The sequence below is a fragment of the Lutjanus erythropterus genome, chromosome 14 (genome assembly GCF_056507025.1).
Source record: "Lutjanus erythropterus isolate fLutEry1 chromosome 14, fLutEry1.hap2, whole genome shotgun sequence".
Taxonomy (NCBI): domain Eukaryota; kingdom Metazoa; phylum Chordata; class Actinopteri; order Lutjaniformes; family Lutjanidae; genus Lutjanus; species Lutjanus erythropterus.
The window spans coordinates 35,471,747-35,493,911 of record NC_139330.1 but is presented as its reverse complement, the minus strand read 5'-3'; the positions used below and the strand labels follow the sequence as shown (position 1 = coordinate 35,493,911).

The following is a 22,165-nucleotide window of genomic DNA, read 5'->3' as shown; positions in this document are numbered from 1 at the left end:
AAACCACCCAGTGTACGGTTGAAGTCTGGAAGCCAAGGCCGCTGGCCGTTTGCCATAATCCAGCAAGTTTGGCCACAGGGCCGTCATTGTGCTTGCCTGAAAAAGAGACACGAATTGGAAAGACAGACGGCCCCGTCAACAAAGGTTTCCTTCAGGAGGTGCTTGTTTGGGACAAGTGCGGAAAGTTAGCAAGAGCATGTTTGCTTATCAACATGAAAAGAGGGGAGATTAAAGCCACCAAGCTGCGACGAAGATGGGATTCTAACCCACGCGTGCAGAGCACAATGGATTAGCAGTCCATCGCCTTAACCACTCGGCCACCTCGTCGTTTGGCGCCTTTGGCTTCCAAGTGACCACCCAGCCAATTCTAATGAGCGCAAACAAAGTTGAAGCCAGCTAAGCCAACCTTTCTTGCAATGCAGGACGCCCTTGTTCGCAGGGGAATTAGCTCAAATGGTAGAGCGCTCGCTTAGCATGCGAGAGATAGCGGGATTGATGCCCGCATTCTCCACGAGGCTTTGCTTTTGTTACGCCCCTGAAAAAGGGGGAGAAATAATCACTAGAGTGATAGTGGCGTTTCCTCAGCGACAGCTTGAGTGTAATTTAATTAAGCACAAATAAAAACATTTACATGGGAAGGTAAGAGGAATATAAACAGTTTTCAACATATACAATAACCCCTTTGAAATGTGCATTAAACACAACAGGAGATGTGCCACAAAATATAAGGCACTATGTATGAGACTGAACAAATGAATGACATAAAATGTTTACATTAGACATGAAATGGCGGCTACTGTCAGCGCACCTCTAGCTTAACGAGCTGAAACTCGGCTTCACACAGACTTAACTGTTATCAGCAAAACTTTCTCTAACTTATCCAAAATATTTAAAACACACTGCCTAGGTGCTCATAACCATCTTAGCATCTTGCTAACACCACGTTATGCCCACAACATACCTGAAAAAGGGGGAGAAATAATCACTAGAGTGATAGTGGCGTTTCCTCAGCGACAGCTTGAGTGTAATGAGGAAAATACCGCGAATCCCCCCGATGTGTGGGCGGAGACAAAAGCAATCGATCTCAGACTCTCAGATCAGAACTACTGTGTAGATTACTGATTAATACTGCGCAGTTCCTGGGTTTTACAGCAAAGAACAAAGTAACAATTTGAAATAACCACTTTTTAAACATTTTTTAAATCATGCAATGCATTTTAACAGTTTTACATCATTTATGGCTTTAGTAAACCCTTATGAATGTTATTTATAAATGTGCAGTCTTTTTAATCTCATCATCTATTTTAACCTGTCACACTTTACTGTCCTCCGTGGTTGAGATAAGGAGGGAAAACCAGCGAGACATAAGGCAAACCTTGGAAGGACGTGTTCAACACACTGTTGGTGGCGTTAGGGGCTCTTGTCACCACCCGAAATGAAGCCAGTGAGCTAACTTCCTTACGGTGCGCTCCAGTTTATGGGCTGTCAAATTTGTATGTAGCACCCAATAATGTAATTATTTACTGAAAATGTAATAACGCCTGAAAATGTAATAAAATTTGCACTTAATTAAATCGAAAATGTAATAAAACCCAATAATGTAATAACTTGACCAATAATGTAATAAAATATTCTGACTGATATTGTAATAACATTTTTACCGATAATGTAATACCTTATTACATTATTGGACATTTATTACATTTTCAGGTGTTTTTTTTTTTTTTTAATTATAATGTAAAACTTGACAGATAATGTAATATAGAGGTCTATATTTTGTGTTTTGAGAATCTAAGACTGTTAAATACACTGACTTTGAAACAAGAGAATAACTATTGCTTCCCAAAACATACTTTGGTCTCCACAGTTTTCCAACGAATCACTATCTCGTGAAAACAACCACAAACCAACAAAACAAATTTAAGTAACACTTCATTTGACAAGGGTATGCATAACTATTCATAACACCAACACATTATTTAAAATTTGACATAAATATATCCTCTCATAAATGGTTATTATATCACTTTGAATGACGGGGCGGCATGGCTCAGTGGGTAGAGTGGCCGTCTTGTAACCGTTGCTGGTTCGATCCTGGCCTCCAGAGTTTATGTTGAGGTGTCCCTGAGCAAGACACCGAACCCCTAACCGCTCCTGATGGGTCGTGATTAACGTCTTGCATGGCAGCTCTTCTGTCATCAGTGTGTGACAGCTGACATACAGTGAGATTTACCTCTATAAGTACAGGTTTAATAAAAATGTCAGCATAAAAATGACAAAACATAATGACAACTGACTGGTTATTTTTTAACTTTTGGGGTTTATATATATTTTTGGGGTTTACATATATTATACATTATTATATAACATTATTAAAACTACATGACATGAGAGGGACAAAAAATAAACACAGAAGGACACTAAATGTTCACAAAAGGACTATTAATGTGGGTCTTGCTCCAGTCTATCATTTGTCCTGTGGCGTGTTGTGTCAGATACTCTCTGTGGTCAGGACAATGGCAACCCACTGAAGCCGTTAAGATGTTGGAATGTTTGACTGTTGTGATGTTTCGTCCGTCTCTTTCTCTGTCTCTGGTCAGTTTTTTTTTGTTTTGTTTTGTTTTTTTTTTTTGTTTTTTTTGTGAAGCTGCACTTTAATCTTTTCTTGGGTCCTTTGATGGAAACACCCTGTTAAATGACTGTTTCAGGATTGGTTATATGTTATATGTTATAGACTATTATATTCACTGTTGTTTACATCATTAACGTGTTTGTTAATAAATGGAGATTGCCTGAAAAAATATATCTTGGTTCGATTTTTTGAATTTTATACTATGGGTCTGTGAGCAGGGCACTTAAGAAATCTGATCACCTTAGTATGTTACTAGACTATTTCTAGAATTGTTTGTCCTGTGCAATCACCTGTTGACTTTACACTTAATAGAGCAGTGCCCGCTCAGTTTTCAAGATAATTTAATCTTTATTTGAAGCCTACAGGTAAATCTCATAATATACTTTATGACTGACCACTTTGTCACTTGACATCCTACTGATTAAAAGTGAGACCATTCATGAGACCATTAATGAGTGAGGCCTATATTTATGTCAGGTGTCACGTAATGTGTATGTGGGTGTTAAGAATGCTTATGTTATATCTTTACAAATGAAGTGTCACTGACTTGTTTTCATGAGGTAATGATATGTTGGAAAACTGTGAAGTGAAGAGTTACGTTTAGGGAAATTACCTGGGGTCTCCAGTGCAAAAAATTCTGGTCACCAAAGGAGGTAAGTCCATCACACACTCAGCAGGACCAGGATGTCCCTGAGTATCTGAATGTGCATATAGCTGTATGGTATAGGTCTGCAATTCAGTCATTCTGTTGTTTCAAATCCAGTATAGGCTATATAACAGTCTTAGATTCTCAAAACACAAAATGTAGAACTCTATATTACATTATCTGTCAAGTTTTACATGATCTTTTTTTTTTTTAAAAAAAAGACACACCTGAAAATGTAATAAATGTCCAAAAATGTAATACGGTATTACATTATCGGTAAAAATGTTATTACAATATCAGTCAGAATATTTTATTACATTATTGGTCAAGTTATTACATTATTGGGTTTTATTACATTTTCGATTGAGTTAAGTGCAATTTTTATTACATTTTCAGGCATTATTACATTAATTAAGCATTATTAAATTATTACATTATTGGGTGCTACACACCTCAAACAGAAACACTGATGATTTTTGTGCTCATAAGTGCTTTTCATTGGGGTTGTCTTGGTTGTGCTTCTTCAACTGGCTTATCATTTGAAAAATGGAGTGACTTCAGTTGACATTATTATCTACCTGAAGACATGAATTTGTCACCAACATTATCCCAACACAAGCCCTAACTTGACTTGTGAATGCAGTAAGTGCTACTTTTTGGGGTAGTTTTGGTGACCTCTGAAACTCTGGATTCCATTCACAAAATTTACTTGACTGTACAATTTAAGAAGTGCTTCTTGTTGTGGTGATTGTATGAGAGATGTTAGCAACTACAACTGAAGAAATATGCCATTGGAATCAAGTCCAGATCACCTCAAATGGAGACATTGATGATTCTTGGTACCCATAAGTGCTTCTCTTTGGGGTTGTCTTGGTTGTGACTTCTTCTGCAGACATATCGTATGAAAAATGAGGTCATTGTCAGTGAACATCATTTTAACATGTCTAGCAAAAGACATTAGTTTTGCACGAAAATTACCCAAACACAAGCACTGACTTGAGTTTAAAATGCAGTAAGTGCTACATGTTGAGGTAATTTTAACTGCTGGAAACAACAGCATGTATGGGAGACCATATTTGAGGAAAATCACTCTCAGGTCATGTCAGATAATACCACTGGTACATGTTGAGTTCACAATTGCTTCTCTGCGGGACTGTCTCGGTTGTGACGAGTTCCCTGGTGAAAGTATCTCCACAGAGCTGATTGAAGATTCTAAAAATCAGAGTCAAATTTTAGCAGCAGATACAAATGAACTTTTGTAACTCCCTGACTGTCTATGACAGTGCTTAATTTGCCTGTGAATCTGATCAGATTGAAACTTATTCAAGTCTACTTGGCCACTCATCGGCTGCTAATGGCATGCATGTATATGAGACGATGGTCGTCTGATCATCAAGTACAAATGGTTTGATTGTTTACTCACCACTGTCCAAAAAGGAGGCGGAGAATTGTGCAAATGGTGGCATTCAGTATTTAAGTTGGACAAATCTGTGCAACAAACACCACTTCCACTGCTACTGGGACACAACGCTGAAGATATCAGAAAGAAACATCAACACTGCGGAGGACATCAGAAGAAAGCAAGCTTCCTCACTGCAAGTCTGTGTTATTGGCCCAACCTGAGCATTGACTTGGCTGTTGAATTCAGTAAGTGCTACTTGTTGGGGCGGTTGCACGTCACTAATGCTACAAAAGGCTGCAACTCATTTCCAAATGTCATTGGAATCACATTCAGATCACCTCAAACAGAAACACTGATGATTTTTGTGCTCATAAGTGCTTCTCATTGGGGTTGTCTTGGTTGTGCTTTTTCAACTGGCTTATCATTTGAAAAATGGAGTGACTTCAGTTGACATTATTATCTACCTGAAGACATGAATTTGTCACCAACATTATCCCAACACAAGCCCTAACTTGACTTGTGAATGCAGTAAGTGCTACTTGTTGGGGTAGTTTTGGTGACCTCTGAAACTCTGGATTCCATTCACAAAATTTACTTGACTGTTCAATTTAAGAAGTGCTTCTTGTTGTGGTGATTGAATAGGAGCAACTACAACTGAAGAAATATGCCATTGGAATCAAATCCAGATCACCTCAAATGGAGACACTGATGATTCTTGGTACCCATAAGTGCTTCTCTTTGGGGTTGTCTTGGTTGTGACTTCTTCTGCAGACATATCATATGAAAAATGAGGTAATTGTCAGTGAACATCATTTCAACATGTCTACCAAAGGACATTAGTTTTGCACGAAAATGACCCAAACACAAGCACTGACTTGAGTTTAAAATGCAGTAAGTGCTACTTGTTGGGGTAATTTTAACTGCTGGAAACAACAGAATGTATGGGAGACCATATTTGAGGAAAATCGATCAAGTACAAATGGTTTGATTGTTTACTCACCACTGTCAACAAAGGAGATGGAGAATTGTGCAAATGGTGGCATTCAGGATTTAAATTGGGACAAATCTGTGCAACAAACACCACTTCCACTGCTACTGGGACACAACGCTGAAGATATCAGAAAGAAACATAAACACTGTGAAGGACACCAGAAGAAAGCAAGCTTCCTCACTGCAAGTCTGTGTTATTGGCCCAACCTGAGCATTGACTTGGCTGTTGAATTCAGTAAGTGCTACTTGTTGGGGCAGTTGCACGTCACTAATGCTACAAAAGGCTGCAACTTGAGACAAATGTCATTGGAATCAAATCCAGATCACCTCAAATGGAGACACTGATGATTCTTGGTACCCATAAGTGCTTCTCTTTGGGGTTGTCTTGGTTGTGACTTCTTCTGCAGACATATCATATGGAAAATGAGGTCATTGTCAGTGAACATCATTTTAACATGTCTAGCAAAAGACATTAGTTTTGCACAAAAATGACCCAAACACAAGCACTGACTTGAGTTTAAAATGCAGTAAGTGCTACTTGTTGGGGTAATTTTAACTGCTGGAAACAACAGCATGTATGGGAGACCATATTTGAGGAAAATCACTCTCAGATCATGTCAGATAATACCACTGGTACATGTTGAGTTCACAATTGCTTCTCTGCGGGACTGTCTCGGTTGTGACGAGTTCCCTGGTGGAAGTATCTCCACAGAGCTGATTGAAGATTCTAAAAATCAGAGTCAAATTTTAGCAGCAGATACAAATGAACTTTTGTAACTCCCTGATTTGCCTGTGAATCTGATCAGATTGAAACTTATTCAAGTCTACTTGGCCACTCATCGGCTGCTAATGGCATGCATGTACATGAGACGATGGTCGTCTGATCATCAAGTACAAATGGTTTGATTGTTTACTCACCACTGTCCTAAAAGGAGGCGGAGAATTGTGCAAATGGTGGCATTCAGTATTTAAGTTGGACAAATCTGTGCAACAAACACCACTTCCACTGCTACTGGGACACAACGCTGAAGATATCAGAAAGAAACATCAACACTGCGGAGGACACCAAGAAGAAAGCAAGCTTCCTCACTGCAAGTCTGTGTTATTGGCCCAACCTGAGCATTGACTTGGCTGTTGAATTCAGTAAGTGCTACTTGTTGGGGCGGTTGCACGTCACTAATGCTACAAAAGGCTGCAACTCATTTCCAAATGTCATTGGAATCACATTCAGATCACCTCAAACAGAAACACTGATGATTTTTGTGCTCATAAGTGCTTCTCATTGGGGTTGTCTTGGTTGTGCTTCTTCAACTGGCTTATCATTTGAAAAATGGAGTGACTTCAGTTGACATTATTATCTACCTGAAGACATGAATTTGTCACCAACATTATCCCAACACAAGCCCTAACTTGACTTGTGAATGCAGTAAGTGCTACTTGTTGGGGTAGTTTTGGTGACCTCTGAAACTCTGGATTCCATTCACAAAATTTACTTGACTGTTCAATTTAAGAAGTGCTTCTTGTTGTGGTGATTGAATAGGAGCAACTACAACTGAAGAAATATGCCATTGGAATCAAATCCAGATCACCTCAAATGGAGACACTGATGATTCTTGGTACCCATAAGTGCTTCTCTTTGGGGTTGTCTTGGTTGTGACTTCTTCTGCAGACATATCATATGGAAAATGCGGTCATTGTCAGTGAACATCATTTTAACATGTCTAGCAAAAGACATTAGTTTTGCACAAAAATGACCCAAACACAAGCACTGACTTGAGTTTAAAATGCAGTAAGTGCTACTTGTTGGGGTAATTTTAACTGCTGGAAACAACAGCATGTATGGGAGACCATATTTGAGGAAAATCACTCTCAGGTCATGTCAGATAATACCACTGGTACATGTTGATTTCACAATTGCTTCTCTGCGGGACTGTCTCGGTTGTGACGAGTTCCCTGGTGGAAGTATCTCCACAGAGCTGATTGAAGATTCTAAAAATCAGAGTCAAATTTTAGCAGCAGATACAAATGAACTTTTGTAACTCCCTGACTGTCTATGACAGTGCTTAATTTGCCTGTGAATCTGATCAGATTGAAACTCATTCAAGTCTACTTGGCCACTCATCGGCTGCTAATGGCATGCATGTATATGAGACGATGGTCGTCTGATCATCAAGTACAAATGGTTTGATTGTTTACTCACCACTGTCCTAAAAGGAGGCGGAGAATTGTGCAAATGGTGGCATTCAGTATTTAAGTTGGACAAATCTGTGCAACAAACACCACTTCCACTGCTACTGGGACACAACGCTGAAGATATCAGAAAGAAACATCAACACTGTGGAGGACACCAGAAGAAAGCAAGCTTCCTCACTGCAAGTCTGTGTTATTGGCCCAACCTGAGCATTGACTTGGCTGTTGAATTCAGTAAGTGCTACTTGTTGGGGCGGTTGCACGTCACTAATGCTACAAAAGGCTGCAACTTGAGACAAATGTCATTGGAATCACATTCAGATCACCTCAAACAGAAACACTGATGATTTTTGTGCTCATAAGTGCTTCTCATTGGGGTTGTCTTGGTTGTGCTTCTTCAACTGGCTTATCATTTGAAAAATGGAGTGACTTCAGTTGACATTATTATCTACCTGAAGACATGAATTTGTCACCAACATTATCCCAACACAAGCCCTAACTTGACTTGTGAATGCAGTAAGTGCTACTTGTTGGGGTAGTTTTGGTGACCTCTGAAACTCTGGATTCCATTCACAAAATTTACTTGACTGTTCAATTTAAGAAGTGCTTCTTGTTGTGGTGATTGTATGAGAGATGTTAGCAACTACAACTGAAGAAATATGCCATTGGAATCAAATCCAGATCACCTCAAATGGAGACACTGATGATTCATGGTACCCATAAGTGCTTCTCTTTGGGGTTGTCTTGGTTGTGACTTCTTCTGCAGACATATCATATGAAAAATGAGTTCATTGTCAGTGAACATCATTTCAACATGTCTAGCAAATTACATTAGTTTTGCACGAAAATGACCCAAACACAAGCACTGACTTGAGTTTAAAATGCAGTAAGTGCTACTTGTTGGGGTAATTTTAACTGCTGGAAACAACAGAATGTATGGGAGACCATATTTGAGGAAAATCGATCAAGTACAAATGGTTTGATTGTTTACTCACCACTGTCAACAAAGGAGGTGGAGAATTGTGCAAATGGTGGCATTCAGGATTTAAATTGGGACAAATCTGTGCAACAAACACCACTTCCACTGCTACTGGGACACAACGCTGAAGATATCAGAAAGAAACATAAACACTGTGAAGGACACCAGAAGAAAGCAAGCTTCCTCACTGCAAGTCTGTGTTATTGGCCCAACCTGAGCATTGACTTGGCTGTTGAATTCAGTAAGTGCTACTTGTTGGGGCGGTTGCACGTCACTAATGCTACAAAAGGCTGCAACTTGAGACAAATGTCATTGGAATCAAATCCAGATCACCTCAAATGGAGACACTGATGATTCTTGGTACCCATAAGTGCTTCTCTTTGGGGTTGTCTTGGTTGTGACTTCTTCTGCAGACATATCATATGGAAAATGAGGTCATTGTCAGTGAACATCATTTTAACATGTCTAGCAAAAGACATTAGTTTTGCACAAAAATGACCCAAACACAAGCACTGACTTGAGTTTAAAATGCAGTAAGTGCTACTTGTTGGGGTAATTTTAACTGCTGGAAACAACAGCATGTATGGGAGACCATATTTGAGGAAAATCACTCTCAGATCATGTCAGATAATACCACTGGTACATGTTGAGTTCACAATTGCTTCTCTGCGGGACTGTCTCGGTTGTGACGAGTTCCCTGGTGGAAGTATCTCCACAGAGCTGATTGAAGATTCTAAAAATCAGAGTCAAATTTTAGCAGCAGATACAAATGAACTTTTGTAACTCCCTGACTGTCTATGACAGTGCTTAAGTTGCCTGTGAATCTGATCAGATTGAAACTTATTCAAGTCTACTTGGCCACTCATCGGCTGCTAATGGCATGCATGTATATGAGACGATGGTCGTCTGATCATCAAGTACAAATGGTTTGATTGTTTACTCACCACTGTCCAAAAAGGAGGCGGAGAATTGTGCAAATGGTGGCATTCAGTATTTAAGTTGGACAAATCTGTGCAACAAACACCACTTCCACTGCTACTGGGACACAACGCTGAAGATATCAGAAAGAAACATCAACACTGCAAAGGACACCAGAAGAAAGCAAGCTTCCTCACTGCAAGTCTGTGTTATTGGCCCAACCTGAGCATTGACTTGGCTGTTGAATTCAGTAAGTGCTACTTGTTGGGGCGGTTGCTCATTAATGCTACAAAAGGCTGCAACTTGAGACAAATGTCATTGGAATCACATTCAGATCACCTCAAACAGAAACACTGATGATTTTTGTGCTCATAAGTGCTTCTCATTGGGGTTGTCTTGGTTGTGCTTCTTCAACTGGCTTATCATTTGAAAAATGGAGTGACTTCAGTTGACATTATTATCTACCTGAAGACATGAATTTGTCACCAACATTATCCCAACACAAGCCCTAACTTGACTTGTGAATGCAGTAAGTGCTACTTGTTGGGGTAGTTTTGGTGACCTCTGAAACTCTGGATTCCATTCACAAAATTTACTTGACTGTTCAATTTAAGAAGTGCTTCTTGTTGTGGTGATTGTATGAGAGATGTTAGCAACTACAACTGAAGAAATATGCCATTGGAATCAAATCCAGATCACCTCAAATGGAGACACAGATGATTCTTGGTACCCATAAGTGCTTCTCTTTGGGGTTGTCTTGGTTGTGACTTCTTCTGCAGACATATCATATGAAAAATGAGGTCATTGTCAGTGAACATCATTTCAACATGTCTAGCAAAAGACATTAGTTTTGCACGAAAATTACCCAAACACAAGCACTGACTTGAGTTTAAAATGCAGTAAGTGCTACTTGTTGGGGTAATTTTAACTGCTGGAAACAACAGAATGTATGGGAGACCATATTTGAGGAAAATCCATCAAGTACAAATGGTTTGATTGTTTACTCACCACTGTCAACAAAGGAGATGGAGAATTGTGCAAATAGTGGCATTCAGGATTTAAATTGGGACAAATCTGTGCAACAAACACCACTTCCACTGCTACTGGGACACAACGCTGAAGATATCAGAAAGAAACATAAACACTGTGAAGGACACCAGAAGAAAGCAAGCTTCCTCACTGCAAGTCTGTGTTATTGGCCCAACCTGAGCATTGACTTGGCTGTTGAATTCAGTAAGTGCTACTTGTTGGGGCGGTTGCACGTCACTAATGCTACAAAAGGCTGCAACTTGAGACAAATGTCATTGGAATCAAATCCAGATCACCTCAAATGGAGACACTGATGATTCTTGGTACCCATAAGTGCTTCTCTTTGGGGTTGTCTTGGTTGTGACTTCTTCTGCAGACATATCATATGGAAAATGAGGTCATTGTCAGTGAACATCATTTTAACATGTCTAGCAAAAGACATTAGTTTTGCACAAAAATGACCCAAACACAAGCACTGACTTGAGTTTAAAATGCAGTAAGTGCTACTTGTTGGGGTAATTTTAACTGCTGGAAACAACAGCATGTATGGGAGACCATATTTGAGGAAAATCACTCTCAGATCATGTCAGATAATACCACTGGTACATGTTGAGTTCACAATTGCTTCTCTGCGGGACTGTCTCGGTTGTGACGAGTTCCCTGGTGGAAGTATCTCCACAGAGCTGATTGAAGATTCTAAAAATCAGAGTCAAATTTTAGCAGCAGATACAAATGAACTTTTGTAACTCCCTGACTGTCTATGACAGTGCTTAAGTTGCCTGTGAATCTGATCAGATTGAAACTTATTCAAGTCTACTTGGCCACTCATCGGCTGCTAATGGCATGCATGTATATGAGACGATGGTCGTCTGATCATCAAGTACAAATGGTTTGATTGTTTACTCACCACTGTCCTAAAAGGAGGCGGAGAATTGTGCAAATGGTGGCATTCAGTATTTAAGTTGGACAAATCTGTGCAACAAACACCACTTCCACTGCTACTGGGACACAACGCTGAAGATATCAGAAAGAAACATCAACACTGCGGAGGACACCAGAAGAAAGCAAGCTTCCTCACTGCAAGTCTGTGTTATTGGCCCAACCTGAGCATTGACTTGGCTGTTGAATTCAGTAAGTGCTACTTGTTGGGGCGGTTGCACGTCACTAATGCTACAAAAGGCTGCAACTCATTTCCAAATGTCATTGGAATCACATTCAGATCACCTCAAACAGAAACACTGATGATTTTTGTGCTCATAAGTGCTTCTCATTGGGGTTGTCTTGGTTGTGCTTCTTCAACTGGCTTATCATTTGAAAAATGGAGTGACTTCAGTTGACATTATTATCTACCTGAAGACATGAATTTGTCACCAACATTATCCCAACACAAGCCCTAACTTGACTTGTGAATGCAGTAAGTGCTACTTGTTGGGGTAGTTTTGGTGACCTCTGAAACTCTGGATTCCATTCACAAAATTTACTTGACTGTTCAATTTAAGAAGTGCTTCTTGTTGTGGTGATTGAATAGGAGCAACTACAACTGAAGAAATATGCCATTGGAATCAAATCCAGATCACCTCAAATGGAGACACTGATGATTCTTGGTACCCATAAGTGCTTCTCTTTGGGGTTGTCTTGGTTGTGACTTCTTCTGCAGACATATCATATGAAAAATGAGGTCATTGTCAGTGAACATCATTTCAACATGTCTAGCAAAAGACATTAGTTTTGCACGAAAATGACCCAAACACAAGCACTGACTTGAGTTTAAAATGCAGTAAGTGCTACTTGTTGGGGTAATTTTAACTGCTGGAAACAACAGAATGTATGGGAGACCATATTTGAGGAAAATCCATCAAGTACAAATGGTTTGATTGTTTACTCACCACTGTCAACAAAGGAGATGGAGAATTGTGCAAATGGTGGCATTCAGGATTTAAATTGGGACAAATCTGTGCAACAAACACCACTTCCACTGCTACTGGGACACAACGCTGAAGATATCAGAAAGAAACATAAACACTGTGAAGGACACCAGAAGAAAGCAAGCTTCCTCACTGCAAGTCTGTGTTATTGGCCCAACCTGAGCATTGACTTGGCTGTTGAATTCAGTAAGTGCTACTTGTTGGGGCGGTTGCACGTCACTAATGCTACAAAAGGCTGCAACTTGAGACAAATGTCATTGGAATCAAATCCAGATCACCTCAAATGGAGACACTGATGATTCTTGGTACCCATAAGTGCTTCTCTTTGGGGTTGTCTTGGTTGTGACTTCTTCTGCAGACATATCATATGGAAAATGAGGTCATTGTCAGTGAACATCATTTTAACATGTCTAGCAAAAGACATTAGTTTTGCACAAAAATGACCCAAACACAAGCACTGACTTGAGTTTAAAATGCAGTAAGTGCTACTTGTTGGGGTAATTTTAACTGCTGGAAACAACAGCATGTATGGGAGACCATATTTGAGGAAAATCACTCTCAGATCATGTCAGATAATACCACTGGTACATGTTGAGTTCACAATTGCTTCTCTGCGGGACTGTCTCGGTTGTGACGAGTTCCCTGGTGGAAGTATCTCCACAGAGCTGATTGAAGATTCTAAAAATCAGAGTCAAATTTTAGCAGCAGATACAAATGAACTTTTGTAACTCCCTGACTGTCTATGACAGTGCTTAAGTTGCCTGTGAATCTGATCAGATTGAAACTTATTCAAGTCTACTTGGCCACTCATCGGCTGCTAATGGCATGCATGTATATGAGACGATGGTCGTCTGATCATCAAGTACAAATGGTTTGATTGTTTACTCACCACTGTCCTAAAAGGAGGCGGAGAATTGTGCAAATGGTGGCATTCAGTATTTAAGTTGGACAAATCTGTGCAACAAACACCACTTCCACTGCTACTGGGACACAACGCTGAAGATATCAGAAAGAAACATCAACACTGCGGAGGACACCAGAAGAAAGCAAGCTTCCTCACTGCAAGTCTGTGTTATTGGCCCAACCTGAGCATTGACTTGGCTGTTGAATTCAGTAAGTGCTACTTGTTGGGGCGGTTGCACGTCACTAATGCTACAAAAGGCTGCAACTCATTTCCAAATGTCATTGGAATCACATTCAGATCACCTCAAACAGAAACACTGATGATTTTTGTGCTCATAAGTGCTTCTCATTGGGGTTGTCTTGGTTGTGCTTCTTCAACTGGCTTATCATTTGAAAAATGGAGTGACTTCAGTTGACATTATTATCTACCTGAAGACATGAATTTGTCACCAACATTATCCCAACACAAGCCCTAACTTGACTTGTGAATGCAGTAAGTGCTACTTGTTGGGGTAGTTTTGGTGACCTCTGAAACTCTGGATTCCATTCACAAAATTTACTTGACTGTTCAATTTAAGAAGTGCTTCTTGTTGTGGTGATTGTATGAGAGATGTTAGCAACTACAACTGAAGAAATATGCCATTGGAATCAAATCCAGATCACCTCAAATGGAGACACTGATGATTCTTGGTACCCATAAGTGCTTCTCTTTGGGGTTGTCTTGGTTGTGACTTCTTCTGCAGACATATCATATGGAAAATGAGGTCATTGTCAGTGAACATCATTTTAACATGTCTAGCAAAAGACATTAGTTTTGCACAAAAATGACCCAAACACAAGCACTGACTTGAGTTTAAAATGCAGTAAGTGCTACTTGTTGGGGTAATTTTAACTGCTGGAAACAACCGCATGTATGGGAGACCATATTTGAGGAAAATCACTCTCAGGTCATGTCAGATAATACCACTGGTACATGTTGAGTTCACAATTGCTTCTCTGCGGGACTGTCTCGGTTGTGACGAGTTCCCTGGTGGAAGTATCTCCACAGAGCTGATTGAAGATTCTAAAAATCAGAGTCAAATTTTAGCAGCAGATACAAATGAACTTTTGTAACTCCCTGACTGTCTATGACAGTGCTTAATTTGCCTGTGAATCTGATCAGATTGAAACTTATTCAAGTCTACTTGGCCACTCATCGGCTGCTAATGGCATGCATGTATATGAGACGATGGTCGTCTGATCATCAAGTACAAATGGTTTGATTGTTTACTCACCACTGTCCTAAAAGGAGGCGGAGAATTGTGCAAATGGTGGCATTCAGTATTTAAGTTGGACAAATCTGTGCAACAAACACCACTTCCACTGCTACTGGGACACAACGCTGAAGATATCAGAAAGAAACATCAACACTGCGGAGGACACCAGAAGAAAGCAAGCTTCCTCACTGCAAGTCTGTGTTATTGGCCCAACCTGAGCATTGACTTGGCTGTTGAATTCAGTAAGTGCTACTTGTTGGGGCGGTTGCACGTCACTAATGCTACAAAAGGCTGCAACTCATTTCCAAATGTCATTGGAATCACATTCAGATCACCTCAAACAGAAACACTGATGATTTTTGTGCTCATAAGTGCTTCTCATTGGGGTTGTCTTGGTTGTGCTTCTTCAACTGGCTTATCATTTGAAAAATGGAGTGACTTCAGTTGACATTATTATCTACCTGAAGACATGAATTTGTCACCAACATTATCCCAACACAAGCCCTAACTTGACTTGTGAATGCAGTAAGTGCTACTTGTTGGGGTAGTTTTGGTGACCTCTGAAACTCTGGATTCCATTCACAAAATTTACTTGACTGTTCAATTTAAGAAGTGCTTCTTGTTGTGGTGATTGTATGAGAGATGTTAGCAACTACAACTGAAGAAATATGCCATTGGAATCAAATCCAGATCACCTCAAATGGAGACACTGATGATTCTTGGTACCCATAAGTGCTTCTCTTTGGGGTTGTCTTGGTTGTGACTTCTTCTGCAGACATATCATATGAAAAATTAGGTCATTGTCAGTGAACATCATTTCAACATGTCTAGCAAAAGACATTAGTTTTGCACGAAAATGACCCAAACACAAGCACTGACTTGAGTTTAAAATGCAGTAAGTGCTACTTGTTGGGGTAATTTTAACTGCTGGAAACAACAGAATGTATGGGAGACCATATTTGAGGAAAATCCATCAAGTACAAATGGTTTGATTGTTTACTCACCACTGTCAACAAAGGAGATGGAGAATTGTGCAAATGGTGGCATTCAGGATTTAAATTGGGACAAATCTGTGCAACAAACACCACTTCCACTGCTACTGGGACACAACGCTGAAGATATCAGAAAGAAACATAAACACTGTGAAGGACACCAGAAGAAAGCAAGCTTCCTCACTGCAAGTCTGTGTTATTGGCCCAACCTGAGCATTGACTTGGCTGTTGAATTCAGTAAGTGCTACTTGTTGGGGCGGTTGCACGTCACTAATGCTACAAAAGGCTGCAACTTGAGACAAATGTCATTGGAATCAAATCCAGATCACCTCAAATGGAGACACTGATGATTCTTGGTACCCATAAGTGCTTCTCTTTGGGGTTGTCTTGGTTGTGACTTCTTCTGCAGACATATCATATGGAAAATGAGGTCATTGTCAGTGAACATCATTTTAACATGTCTAGCAAAAGACATTAGTTTTGCACAAAAATGACCCAAACACAAGCACTGACTTGAGTTTAAAATGCAGTAAGTGCTACTTGTTGGGGTAATTTTAACTGCTGGAAACAACAGCATGTATGGGAGACCATATTTGAGGAAAATCACTCTCAGATCATGTCAGATAATACCACTGGTACATGTTGAGTTCACAATTGCTTCTCTGCGGGACTGTCTCGGTTGTGACGAGTTCCCTGGTGGAAGTATCTCCACAGAGCTGATTGAAGATTCTAAAAATCAGAGTCAAATTTTAGCAGCAGATACAAATGAACTTTTGTAACTCCCTGACTGTCTATGACAGTGCTTAAGTTGCCTGTGAATCTGATCAGATTGAAACTTATTCAAGTCTACTTGGCCACTCATCGGCTGCTAATGGCATGCATGTATATGAGACGATGGTCGTCTGATCATCAAGTACAAATGGTTTGATTGTTTACTCACCACTGTCCTAAAAGGAGGCGGAGAATTGTGCAAATGGTGGCATTCAGTATTTAAGTTGGACAAATCTGTGCAACAAACACCACTTCCACTGCTACTGGGACACAACGCTGAAGATATCAGAAAGAAACATCAACACTGCGGAGGACACCAGAAGAAAGCAAGCTTCCTCACTGCAAGTCTGTGTTATTGGCCCAACCTGAGCATTGACTTGGCTGTTGAATTCAGTAAGTGCTACTTGTTGGGGCGGTTGCACGTCACTAATGCTACAAAAGGCTGCAACTCATTTCCAAATGTCATTGGAATCACATTCAGATCACCTCAAACAGAAACACTGATGATTTTTGTGCTCATAAGTGCTTCTCATTGGGGTTGTCTTGGTTGTGCTTCTTCAACTGGCTTATCATTTGAAAAATGGAGTGACTTCAGTTGACATTATTATCTACCTGAAGACATGAATTTGTCACCAACATTATCCCAACACAAGCCCTAACTTGACTTGTGAATGCAGTAAGTGCTACTTGTTGGGGTAGTTTTGGTGACCTCTGAAACTCTGGATTCCATTCACAAAATTTACTTGACTGTTCAATTTAAGAAGTGCTTCTTCTTGTGGTGATTGAATAGGAGCAACTACAACTGAAGAAATATGCCATTGGAATCAAATCCAGATCACCTCAAATGGAGACACTGATGATTCTTGGTACCCATAAGTGCTTCTCTTTGGGGTTGTCTTGGTTGTGACTTCTTCTGCAGACATATCATATGAAAAATGAGGTAATTGTCAGTGAACATCATTTCAACATGTCTAGCAAAAGACATTAGTTTTGCACGAAAATGACCCAAACACAAGCACTGACTTGAGTTTAAAATGCAGTAAGTGCTACTTGTTGGGGTAATTTTAACTGCTGGAAACAACAGAATGTATGGGAGACCATATTTGAGGAAAATCCATCAAGTACAAATGGTTTGATTGTTTACTCACCACTGTCAACAAAGGAGATGGAGAATTGTGCAAATGGTGGCATTCAGGATTTAAATTGGGACAAATCTGTGCAACAAACACCACTTCCACTGCTACTGGGACACAACGCTGAAGATATCAGAAAGAAACATAAACACTGTGAAGGACACCAGAAGAAAGCAAGCTTCCTCACTGCAAGTCTGTGTTATTGGCCCAACCTGAGCATTGACTTGGCTGTTGAATTCAGTAAGTGCTACTTGTTGGGGCGGTTGCACGTCACTAATGCTACAAAAGGCTGCAACTTGAGACAAATGTCATTGGAATCAAATCCAGATCACCTCAAATGGAGACACTGATGATTCTTGGTACCCATAAGTGCTTCTCTTTGGGGTTGTCTTGGTTGTGACTTCTTCTGCAGACATATCATATGGAAAATGAGGTCATTGTCAGTGAACATCATTTTAACATGTCTAGCAAAAGACATTAGTTTTGCACAAAAATGACCCAAACACAAGCACTGACTTGAGTTTAAAATGCAGTAAGTGCTACTTGTTGGGGTAATTTTAACTGCTGGAAACAACAGCATGTATGGGAGACCATATTTGAGGAAAATCACTCTCAGGTCATGTCAGATAATACCACTGGTACATGTTGAGTTCACAATTGCTTCTCTGCGGGACTGTCTCGGTTGTGACGAGTTCCCTGGTGGAAGTATCTCCACAGAGCTGATTGAAGATTCTAAAAATCAGAGTCAAATTTTAGCAGCAGATACAAATGAACTTTTCTAACTCCCTGACTGTCTATGACAGTGCTTAATTTGCCTGTGAATCTGATCAGATTGAAACTTATTCAAGACTACTTGGCCACTCATCGGCTGCTAATGGCATGCATGTATATGAGACGATGGTCGTCTGATCATCAAGTACAAATGGTTTGATTGTTTACTCACCACTGTCCTAAAAGGAGGCGGAGAATTGTGCAAATGGTGGCATTCAGTATTTAAGTTGGACAAATCTGTGCAACAAACACCACTTCCACTGCTACTGGGACACAACGCTGAAGATATCAGAAAGAAACATCAACACTGCGGAGGACACCAGAAGAAAGCAAGCTTCCTCACTGCAAGTCTGTGTTATTGGCCCAACCTGAGCATTGACTTGGCTGTTGAATTCAGTAAGTGCTACTTGTTGGGGCGGTTGCACGTCACTAATGCTACAAAAGGCTGCAACTCATTTCCAAATGTCATTGGAATCACATTCAGATCACCTCAAACAGAAACACTGATGATTTTTGTGCTCATAAGTGCTTCTCATTGGGGTTGTCTTGGTTGTGCTTCTTCAACTGGCTTATCATTTGAAAAATGGAGTGACTTCAGTTGACATTATTATCTACCTGAAGACATGAATTTGTCACCAACATTATCCCAACACAAGCCCTAACTTGACTTGTGAATGCAGTAAGTGCTACGTGTTGGGGTAGTTTTGGTGACCTCTGAAACTCTGGATTCCATTCACAAAATTTACTTGACTGTTCAATTTAAGAAGTGCTTCTTGTTGTGGTGATTGAATAGGAGCAACTACAACTGAAGAAATATGCCATTGGAATCAAATCCAGATCACCTCAAATGGAGACACTGATGATTCTTGGTACCCATAAGTGCTTCTCTTTGGGGTTGTCTTGGTTGTGACTTCTTCTGCAGACATATCATATGAAAAATGAGTTCATTGTCAGTGAACATCATTTTAACATGTCTAGCAAAAGACATTAGTTTTGCACGAAAATGACCCAAACACAAGCACTGACTTGAGTTTAAAATGCAGTAAGTGCTACTTGTTGGGGTAATTTTAACTGCTGGAAACAACAGAATGTATGGGAGACCATATTTGAGGAAAATTGATCAAGTACAAATGGTTTGATTGTTTACTCACCACTGTCAACAAAGGAGATGGAGAATTGTGCAAATGGTGGCATTCAGGATTTAAGTTGGGACAAATCTGTGCAACAAACACCACTTCCACTGCTACTGGGACACAACGCTGAAGATAACAGAAAGAAACACTGTGAAGGACACCAGAAGAAAGCAAGCTTCCTCACTGCAAGTCTGTGTTATTGGCCCAACCTGAGCATTGACTTGGCTGTTGAATTCAGTAAGTGCTACTTGTTGGGGCGGTTGCACGTCACTAATGCTACAAAAGGCTGCAACTTGAGACAAATGTCATTGGAATCAAATCCAGATCACCTCAAATGGAGACACTGATGATTCTTGGTACCCATAAGTGCTTCTCTTTGGGGTTGTCTTGGTTGTTACTTCTTCTGCAGACATATCATATGAAAAATGAGTTCATTGTCAGTGAACATCATTTTAACATGTCTAGCAAAAGACATTAGTTTTGCACGAAAATGACCCAAACACAAGCACTGACTTGAGTTTAAAATGCAGTAAGTGCTACTTGTTGGGGTAATTTTAACTGCTGGAAACAACAGAATGTATGGGAGACCATATTTGAGGAAAATCGATCAAGTACAAATGGTTTGATTGTTTACTCACCACTGTCAACAAAGGAGATGGAGAATTGTGCAAATGGTGGCATTCAGGATTTAAGTTGGGACAAATCTGTGCAACAAACACCACTTCCACTGCTACTGGGACACAACGCTGAAGATATCAGAAAGAAACACTGTGAAGGACACCAGAAGAAAGCAAGCTTCCTCACTGCAAGTCTGTGTCATTGGCCCAACCTGAGCATTGACTTGGCTGTTGAATTCAGTAAGTGCTACTTGTTGGGGCGGTTGCACGTCACTAATGCTACAAAAGGCTGCAACTCATTTCCAAATGTCATTGGAATCACATTCAGATCACCTCAAACAGAAACACTGATGATTTTTGTGCTCATAAGTGCTTCTCATTGGGGTTGTCTTGGTTGTGCTTCTTCAACTTGCTTATCATTTGAAAAATGGAGTGACTTCAGTTGACATTATTATCTACCTGAAGACATGAATTTGTCACCAACATTATCCCAACACAAGCCCTAACTTGACTTGTGAATGCAGTAAGTGCTACTTGTTGGGGTAGTTTTGGTGACCTCTGAAACTCTGGATTCCATTCACAAAATTTACTTGACTGTTCAATTTAAGAAGTGCTTCTTGTTGTGGTGATTGAATAGGAGCAACTACAACTGAAGAAATATGCCATTGGAATCAAATCCAGATCACCTCAAATGGAGACACTGATGATTCTTGGTACCCATAAGTGCTTCTCTTTGGGGTTGTCTTGGTTGTGACTTCTTCTGCAGACATATCATATGAAAAATGAGGTCATTGTCAGTGAACATCATTTCAACATGTCTAGCAAAAGACATTAGTTTTGCACGAAAATGACCCAAACACAAGCACTGACTTGAGTTTAAAATGCAGTAAGTGCTACTTGTTGGGGTAATTTTAACTGCTGGAAACAACAGAATGTATGGGAGACCATATTTGAGGAAAATCCATCAAGTACAAATGGTTTGATTGTTTACTCACCACTGTCAACAAAGGAGATGGAGAATTGTGCAAATGGTGGCATTCAGGATTTAAATTGGGACAAATCTGTGCAACAAACACCACTTCCACTGCTACTGGGACACAACGCTGAAGATATCAGAAAGAAACATAAACACTGTGAAGGACACCAGAAGAAAGCAAGCTTCCTCACTGCAAGTCTGTGTTATTGGCCCAACCTGAGCATTGACTTGGCTGTTGAATTCAGTAAGTGCTACTTGTTGGGGCGGTTGCACGTCACTAATGCTACAAAAGGCTGCAACTTGAGACAAATGTCATTGGAATCAAATCCAGATCACCTCAAATGGAGACACTGATGATTCTTGGTACCCATAAGTGCTTCTCTTTGGGGTTGTCTTGGTTGTGACTTCTTCTGCAGACATATCATATGGAAAATGAGGTCATTGTCAGTGAACATCATTTTAACATGTCTAGCAAAAGACATTAGTTTTGCACAAAAATGACCCAAACACAAGCACTGACTTGAGTTTAAAATGCAGTAAGTGCTACTTGTTGGGGTAATTTTAACTGCTGGAAACAACAGCATGTATGGGAGACCATATTTGAGGAAAATCACTCTCAGATCATGTCAGATAATACCACTGGTACATGTTGAGTTCACAATTGCTTCTCTGCGGGACTGTCTCGGTTGTGACGAGTTCCCTGGTGGAAGTATCTCCACAGAGCTGATTGAAGATTCTAAAAATCAGAGTCAAATTTTAGCAGCAGATACAAATGAACTTTTGTAACTCCCTGACTGTCTATGACAGTGCTTAAGTTGCCTGTGAATCTGATCAGATTGAAACTTATTCAAGTCTACTTGGCCACTCATCGGCTGCTAATGGCATGCATGTATATGAGACGA

At 40.1% G+C, this 22,165-nt stretch overlaps 1 non-coding gene across 1 annotated transcript; it reads right to left on the bottom strand.

Moving 5' to 3' along the window:
* Positions 1-245: 245 nt before the first annotated feature.
* Positions 246-327, bottom strand: trnas-gcu (transfer RNA serine (anticodon GCU)). The gene has a single exon. It is a non-coding gene; the product is annotated as a tRNA-Ser (tRNA).
* Positions 328-22,165: the final 21,838 nt, after the last annotated feature.